General features: G+C 37.4%; 1 pseudogene; it reads right to left on the bottom strand.

Annotated features, from left to right (window-relative positions):
• Positions 1–1,916: 1,916 nt before the first annotated feature.
• LOC100954566 lies at positions 1,917–2,571 on the bottom strand (annotated as a pseudogene).
• Positions 2,572–9,248: the final 6,677 nt, after the last annotated feature.

Raw genomic sequence — 9,248 nt, 5'->3', positions numbered from 1 at the left:
ATTCATGAGTTCAAAGATGAATAAAACACAGTCCTTACTTTTGAATAATTCATGTTCTAATGAGTGTAATAAGGAGAAATTAACATTTATAGAGTGTCTATTATCTTAGTCTCCTTGTCAGGGAGGGGGAGGGAAAGTCCTGTTAAAAAGATAAAGGAAGTGGAACTCAAAGATGTTAAATTACTTGCCTAAGGAAATATTTACCTGTTTACGAGGTGGAAGAATCTAGATAAAACCAATGGCTGAAAACATATAACTCATTGAAAATCAAAGTACAAAAAAACCCCTATATTAATTATTGAGGAAGAAACTGAGACATTTATTCTAAAAATATATAAACTTTTCTCTCCACTATCTCTCTTTCCTTCCCTAATTACCTCACTCCCAACCTGGGTTTTCACGCTAAATATATTTCCTTTTTTTTTTGGCCTGGGCTGGCTTTGAACTTGCCACCTCCAGCATATGGGGCCAGAGCCCTACTCTTCTGAGCCATAGGCACCACCCAAGCATGCTAAATATATTTCCATGTGAATTACTTTTAACATTCAAAAAATAGAATTCTATTTCCAGTATGGCAGAGTAGCTTCTATTAGACAAAGCTGCCTATAGATAACTATAAAATGTGGAAAAATTTTAAAAGCAACTATTTGTGGGTACTGGAAAGATATCCCAAACAGGTAGAAATTGTAGGAGAATGGATGTTTGAACAAAGGGAATAGTACTGGGTGACTGGATATTTTTCTTTCTTTCTTTCTTTCTTTTTTACTGCTTTTTGTATATGGGCAGACTCCAGTCAGCGTCATGTGTGGCTGCTAAAACTTGGATACAAACTCACAGTCTCAGAATAGAAACTGTTAGTCTTAATGTCTGGAAGAAGCAAAAGGAAGATTATAGAAGATCAGAGATGTACTTGATAGAGCCAGAGTCAGAGAAAAGGAGTCACTTAAAAAAACAAACAAACAACTATGAGTACAGAATGACTCTAATAATCATAGCTGAAAATGAAATTACAAACTGCCTCTCACCTAAGGGAGAATGAGTTTGGTGTCTGAGTTCAGATAAATGCCTGTGAAAACAAACAGAGCAAAATACCAAAGCTCTGTGGAGAAACATAACAGAATCTATCACTCACAATGTTTGGTATATTATACAAAATTACTATATATATAAAGAAATAGGAAAATGTGACTCACACTAGACAACAAATGAAATCAATGGAGACCGAACCTAAGCTGAGACAGACATTGAAATTATCAGACAAGAATTTTAAAATTGCTATTGTAATTATTCAAGAATATAAAGGGGGAAATGCCTGTGGCTCAAAGGAGTAGGGCACTGACCTCATATGCTGGAGGTGGCAGGTTCAAACCCGGCCCTGGCCAAAAATGGCAAACAATAATAATAGTAATAATATATAAAGGAAAATATTCTTACAATGAATCAACAAACAAGAAATCTTAGCAAGTCAGCAAAAATTATTTAAAAATATAAAGAAGATTTGGTATTAAAAAATCAAAGTTTCCAATCTTCCCCAAACCTAGATTTTAAAAGCAAAGAAGCTAGAGAAGGAGAGGAAGAAAGTGGAGAGAATAATGTAGTTTTGTTTTATTTTTTTTAAAGATTCCCATTTCCTTGATTTTATTTTAAATGATCACTAATGAATGAAAATAAGTCATACAAAGATACTTTTAAGTAAGTTAGTCTTTCATAAGAGAAAAAGGAATCAAATTTTAGTACAAAGAAAGCATCTCCAAAGGGATGAGTCTCTTACTGGGCGGTGGGGGGAAGCAATGTAATTAACTTTTCTTTCAAAGAAAAGAAAAAACCTAAATCTTATGGAAAATTCGGAAAGATAACACATTTGCCAGTCCCACAATGTATGTTCATTTTATACGAGATACTTGAATGATGCAAGTCTATGAAGCAGGAATCTGTGGCAATCCAAATTCATCCACCAGAACTCCTTGTTTTTGTGTCAGTGGGAACACCTTCTGGAATTGCAGGTGCAGATGCTGCTTCATCCAAGTAGGAACTATCTTTGTCAGCCAGAAGCTCATCGCCCAGTGCATCCAACTCAGCTTCTAAGTCATCCTGATCTAATTCTGGGGAGCCATAACTACGACTCAGTGCTTCTTGGATTTCATTTGCATCTTCCATCATATCCTCTAACTGGTCTTGTAAATCCTCAATCTGGTCAATTTTCATTTGCTTGTATGCTTTTTTCATTTCTTTTACTCCCGGTTTCATACCATCAACTATGGTCTTGGTGTCCTTTAATGACTGGATGGTGTAATTGGCTTGTTCCATGTTAAAAGATTGTTGGGCAAGATTGTCCTGCTGCTGCTCATACATCCGTTTTTGCTTTAAAACCCGCAAGGCTTTCTGCTTGACCATATTCTTTGCAGGGGCCTCTCTCATCTTCTTGATCTGATCCTTATACTTCACTAGCTCAGCATCCAATTGAGAAATCTTCTTGTCAATAGATTCTGCCTGGCTGTCCACCATGCCAATGCAGTCAGTCAGGCTGGGCAAGGGAGCCTTGGGTTTCGCTTTCCCGAAGAATTGGTTCATCTTGGGCGGCCGAGGAGAAACCCAAACACTGGAGCAAAACTCAGTAATGTAGTTTTAAAATAAATGCTTCTGTTTCATCCTTGTCAATGAAGGATATGTTCGTTGATTGTTCGTTGATATGTTTTTAGTCATGGGTTTTTATTTATTTTACCCATTTCATCATGTCTCTCCTGATAAAAGACTTTCAAGTAAACAAAAAAAATGGGTGTACTTATAAAATTCTTTGCTGAAACCTTAGAAAAAATTTAAGGTCATTTTTTATAGGTCTTCCGGTCAAGAGGAAAGAGCTTTTAAGAGTCTTAGAGGCATGTCTCATATATCCTCTTGTGCTGTCAGAATGGTTAAGTCTGTGATCCAGTAGATCCCTTGCTTGAAGTTTGAGAGTGAACTGTGTTGAAGAGATTTGTGAGTGCAGTTTTTGTATAATGGGCTGAAACTTAGTTGGATTCATAAGAAACTCATACTTTGTTAGAAGAGAATTATAACATGTGAGTCTTGGCAATTTGGATTTAAAAGGACAGAAATGTTCACAACAGGCAGAAAGTCAGTTGCAAATACTACTCAGGGGCAAAAAGCAAGACTTTATGAAAAAAGAAGAATGAATCTGAGAGAAACCAGAGCTAATAGAACAGAGTCTAGTTCCAAGGAAATGCCTCTGAGGGATGATGACTGACTATTAATAGTAAGGATACTGGAATATGGGCACAGGAGCTTTGAAGAAATGCTCCTTCACAGTGATGGCTGTGTTCTTCCTGTTTTTCCATTTTGAATGGCAGTGTCTGTTGCAGCTTTTCTCTCCAGAATCATCAATGTATATTGGGCTTTTAAGAGAGCAGAGAATGAACACATATCTGTTTAGCTCACAGGTCTTCAGATTGAGATGAGCTACACTCAAGGATCTTTATTCTCATCTGAACTAATTTTGATGTCAATGTCTTGGATTTCAGGTACTTTGATGGTCTTATGTGACCTGTAATTCATGGTGTTCACACTCTTCTGTAGTCCCACAAAGACTTTGGGCTTGGCTATGTGACTAGCTTTGGTCAATAGGAAATTATCATGCTTGGTATAAGTAGAAACTTGGCATGTGCTTGTACATTGGGATAGTCTTCTTGGAATACTCCTTGTTGGAACCCTACCACCATGCTGTGAGGAAGCCCAAGCTAATCAGAGAGAGAAGCTATAGAGGAGAGAGACATATATCAGGCCCTCTCAAATAAGGTGGCAGATATGTTAGTGAGGAAGCTATCTTAAATATTCCATCCCCATGGATATATATACAAGGCAGAAAGGTAACAAACTTGCCCTCTAAGCCTTACCAAATTGAAAAATTGTGAGTGAACAAATTATTGGAGTTTTGTTTGTTTGGTTTTTTTTTTTCAGTTACTTGTATCAGAGTAGACTCGATTTAGCTATACATAATAGGGAAAAAAGACAAATAAAATATTAGTGAACTGAATTTAAAAAGACTAACCTATCATGGGTAAGGTAGAATAGGGTGATTCAGTAATAAATCAATTACTAAAATAAATAAACAACCAATAGCTATTGATATAATGAATCATACAGCTCAAATGAAAATAAAACACATGGTGATCTGAAAGGATAAAAACTCTTTGAATAAAACTCAATCTCCAGTACTCATTAAAAAAAATAGGGTAGAAGACAGTCTTGGCAGCCTTACAAAATTTTCTTTACCAGAACAGAAGCAAATGTCCTATAGCTGTGTTAACCACTAAAAGCTCACAAATACAACTTCTCTAGAAAATTATACTCTGCAAAGCAGAAGTTGCCTCCCCCTGGGCTTTCCTTCCCCCACTCCTTCCCCTGGTGGCCTGTAGCGAGTGGATGTCTGGCATAGGGCCATGAAAAGCCAACACCCTTGCCTCAGTGGGGCAGAGTCTGTGATATACACAACTTGTGCTGTATAAACTCCAGTTGAGACCACTTCTTTATTTATCCCCTTTCTTTGCCCTCCTTGCTCACTTCACTCATTTTTTTCCCTGAAAGCACTTTCTTAGTTGATTACGTGACCCCAAATCTCTACCTTGAGCAATATTTCTGGCATTTGAGCAATGTAAGGGAACTTGTAATTATGTGGTTTGTAGAATTTGGCAGCTACTGTTAAACACCACTGATGCTTTGAAGAGAGAGACGGCAAGCTATTGGCAATCAATCACCAGTTCAAAGTCAAGTGTAAAAGCCTCTTTGGGCTTTCTTTCTTCCTGGGCCTCTTTGGCAATGTTCAAAGCAATCCTTTTTTTCTATAGCTGTGGTGGAGATGGGAGCCAAACTAAGGAACTGTGAGACCAGGAAGACATCACAGAACAAGGTATTCTCAGTCCTGGGACGTTCCCAACACCAAGGGCAGGGTACTGAGAGATCAAGAATGGGACCTTGAGATTAGGGATGGGGGTGTTTGGTAGCTGCACATAACAACCTTGAACTGGAACTCCTTGAGGATGAAGAAGTATTTCCTATCCCTTACCTCTTGCTTGAAGACTATGATGAAGCCTCAAATGACCCAGGTCCCCACCTTCCTTAGGACCTCACCACCTGTTCCCAGCTTCCAGACAGGTTCTTGGGGTTATTTTCCATGGTAATTCCACCAAGTTAGTAATGGTGGATCTAAGATATAAATTCCGACCAAATAACTCCAGAGCCCATGCTCTTAACTATTTTGCTATCCCCTCCTAGTCTTCTGATAAATACTGTAGGTACTAGCACATAGGTTGTTTAAATTTACATGAATTAAAATTAAATAATATGAAAAAATTGGTTCTTCAAGGACACTAACCCTTTTTTTCAAGTGTTCAATGACCATACGTGGCTAGCATTGGCCATATGAGTAAGTGCAATTATAGAAGGTTCCCATTACTATAGAAAGTTCTATCAGATGTGACTACTTAGAACATATAATGGCAAAAAAAAAAACCCACTCAATTATATTAACAATAAAATAAAAATATCCAGTGTACTCAGTACTACCATAAAGTCAATTTATAATCATTCACACTTTCATATGAGAGATGAATCACAACTATAGCCCAGGATGAAGGAGGGAAGGGGAGGGGCATAGGAAGGGAAGGGGGTGGCTCGATAGAGGGAGGGTTAATGGTGGGATCACACCTATGGAGCATATTGCAAGGGTACAAGTCAAATCTGTCAAATATTGAACACAAATGTCTTAATACTGTGATTAAGTAAATAAGGTGAAAGCTATGTAAATTAGTAGGATGTAAGCACTCCAATTTGTACAAATATTCAACACATTGAATCCCACAAGGCATAACTGTATTCATGATCTATGTATATATGACTCAATAAAAAAAACTTAAAAATAAACTCAACTACAAAGTCCATAGAGAAACAAAGGTCAAAGCTTTATTGAGTAAAAACAAAAGGATAACTGAAGTGCTATAACCTGCACCTAGCTGTGAGGATTGAAATTGTAAAGAATTCTACTGTTCCCAGTTAACTTTATACAGTCTTCTAAGTGGCTTCAGAATAGCATTTTATTTTTCATTAGTCTTTGACAAAATGAATCTAAAATTATTCTTGAATGGAGAAACAGGATTATTGAAAAATAAAAGGCTGGGCATGGTGGCTCACACCTGCAATCCCAGCACTTTGGAAGCTTGAGACGTGTATATTGCTTGAGCTCAGGAGTTCATGACCAGCCTGAGCAAGAGCAAGACCCTGTCTCTGCTAAAAATTTAAAAAAAAAAAAAAAAAAAAAAACTAGCTTGGCCTGGTGTGGGTGCCTGTAGCCCCAGCTACTTGAGAGGCTGAGACAGGTGGATCACTTGAGCCCAAGAGTTAAAGTTTGCTGTGAGCTATGACAGTGCCACAAAGTGAGACTTTGACCCCGTCCAAAAAAGAAAAAAAGGAGAAGAATGAAAGGAGGTTTTCTAGAAATACGGTTCACTGCATTCATTTCTTAGAGCACTGTTACAACAAACCACCATAATCTCTGTGGCTTAAAACTAGGAATTTTCCCTGCCGTTAGGGAAGCCAGAAATCCAGACTCCAGGAGGGCCACCTTCCCCTCGGAGCTCCAGGGAGACTCTGCTTCTTGCCACCTCCATAGCTTCTGGCTCCTGCCCTGGCTTCCCTAGCTTGCGATCACATCTCTCCATTCTCTGCCTCCATCTTCACATTGCTTTCTCCTCTTTGTGTCTCTCCAATCTTCTTCTGCCTCCGTTTTATAAGACACTTATAATTGTATTTATGACCCACTCAGATAATCTAGGATAACCAATAAGGTAATACTCACAGATTCTGGGGATTGGGACATAGAGACATGGAGATAGATAGATATATATACATATATAGATATGTGTATATATCTCGAGGGCCACCATTCAGCCCACTATGTTTCCATAGATAAGCTATTGATATTTCAAATAGCATGAAAGTACAAAAAAGAATCTAATCACTGTAGGAAATGAAAAAGGGGACAGGTATGAGGAGACGTGCAGGGGCCAGTGAGCTTATCATATAATTTTCAGCTGCACAAACATTTACTTCTTTAAAATATTTATTTTATCCTTTGCTTTTTAAAATAATCACTAAAGATCTTATTTTAATTAAGTATCTAAAGTCGGAAGGGCATGAGAAAAGGGTACTATTCTCCTGGTAAACGTGCTGGTGTAGGCATTGTTAATAAAGCCATCCCGGAAGGCTTTTGGAAGTATTAACCAAAAGACCTGAAAGGCACATAGCCTTTCATCCAGCCACTTACCCTAAGACGATAATCAGAGATATTTGTAGACATGTGTAGACAAAGGTAATCATAACTCAATTATTTTTAAAAGTGAAACTAGAGTCAAACTCAAATGTCTAACAATGGGGACCTGCTTATCTAAACAATGAAATATTCACATAAATGGTATAGTGAAGAATAATACAGAGAAGACATTTATATTTCTAGATGTTTTATATTTTGTAAAAAAAGAGTAGCTTCACAACAATGTACAGGATCATCTAGGTGGTATAGATTCCATGCTTGTGGAGTCAGGGATTATGTGTGTTTGTATAAAACATATACATAGAACCAAAGAAAGATATTTTAAAATGCTAGCAATATAGTATTTTACTAATGGAATTAGTACATTTAACAATTCATTGTCTTTTATAAAACAAAATTTTTTGTCTGTGTAATGATGAAATTTGGTAAATTACTTAAAATAACAACTCATTAAACAGTCTTCTGCAGAAAATAAAATTTAAATCACCCCAAAGCAGACATCAGGTAAGAACAAACCATTATTAATCTATTCTCTCTCATTTGCTTTGAGTCACATTAGCCCTTAAAATTCTTTATGAAAGAATTTTTAAAAATTCATAGTAAGGCACATATTTATATTAAAGTTTGAGCAGAGATATAGGATAAAACAGGCACAGATGCTAAGAATTATCACTGTGTGAAACTATAATGTCAACTGGAAAAATGCACATACATCAGAAAACAAAAAGGGGAATAGTTTGATTAGTTGAGGTGGTGAAGTTATTCTTCAAAACTTTTATTTTTGTTTTAGTGATTCTTTATGAGGCTTTTTAATGTATGTGAAGGAGGTTCCAGTCCCCTTGTTTCACTCCTGCTTTTTGCTACCTGTTTCTTCAGTGACGATTTCTTGCGTTCAGACAGGCCATTGGGCTCCTTCACCTTTCTGTAGGTTTTGGAGCAGAGAGAAGGGCTACTTTGTTCTCCACCGCAATTCTCTTCCACTTTTTTTTTTTAAGTTAGAAAAAGAAAATTACAAACCCCTGTGAGGCATAGCATCTCCTGACTCTGCAAAAGAAATTATTACTATTTTTTCTAATCAAGAAAGCTTTCTTTCTGCCTGACTTGTTTTCCTTGTCCAATTCAGTCATATCAGACCCCAGAGCCAGCGTCCAGGGTCCTTAACAGAGACTCGGCTCTATGGTGACGGCCTGTAGCTGATTTCCTCCTCCGTATATCAGACATTTAGTGGAGCCAGCGAGTTTCCTCCAAGACACTTTTCAAAATATTCACATAAAAGGATAGCTTGTGTATATCCTTGTGACTTACTTTACTCTTTAAACATAATTTCATGCTAGGCCTACTTAATATTTATGCCTTGCTGTTTTTGTTAAGAGTTGTATTTTTATGTAGAAAAACACATCCAGTGGCTGGGAACGCTGGCTTTGCTGAGTGTGCCCACCATGAAGCCACAGTGGAGTTCTGGCAGGTTCTCTCCACTTTCTGCCACACTTTCCCCCCAAAGACAGAAGTGTGTCCCTCTCTTGTCTTATTTCCTAATCACTACATCATGCCTACCTTTCTCCCCTAAGTTTCTTAAGAAACTTTAAATCATAGATAATCACAGATATGGCATCTTTCATTGGTTCTTGGAAACAAATACTGGGTTACTGTTAAAGCTTTGAGACAGACTGTGTTAGGGTCCACTGTTTCACTTCCAAGAAACACGGTTGGCAGCGTCCTTCTGATTCACCCATGCAAGTTTCAACTTGCCTAGCTTAACAGTGTTGCTGGGAGGACTTCCATGTGGATCTTATGTTTCTGGATTTTTGTGTATCTCAAAACTTTTGTAATGACCCCCATGCAAAGGATGAATTGTTTCAATATTGTTACTTCATGCATAGAAAAATTCTTTTCCTTAGAGGTCTGAAATGTTCAAAGGTTGCCTTTA

This window comes from Otolemur garnettii, unplaced genomic scaffold (genome assembly GCF_000181295.1).
Source record: "Otolemur garnettii isolate 467f Iridium unplaced genomic scaffold, OtoGar3 scaffold00011, whole genome shotgun sequence".
Lineage (NCBI taxonomy): Eukaryota > Metazoa > Chordata > Mammalia > Primates > Galagidae > Otolemur > Otolemur garnettii.
This window is presented reverse-complemented; position numbering and strand designations above follow the sequence as displayed.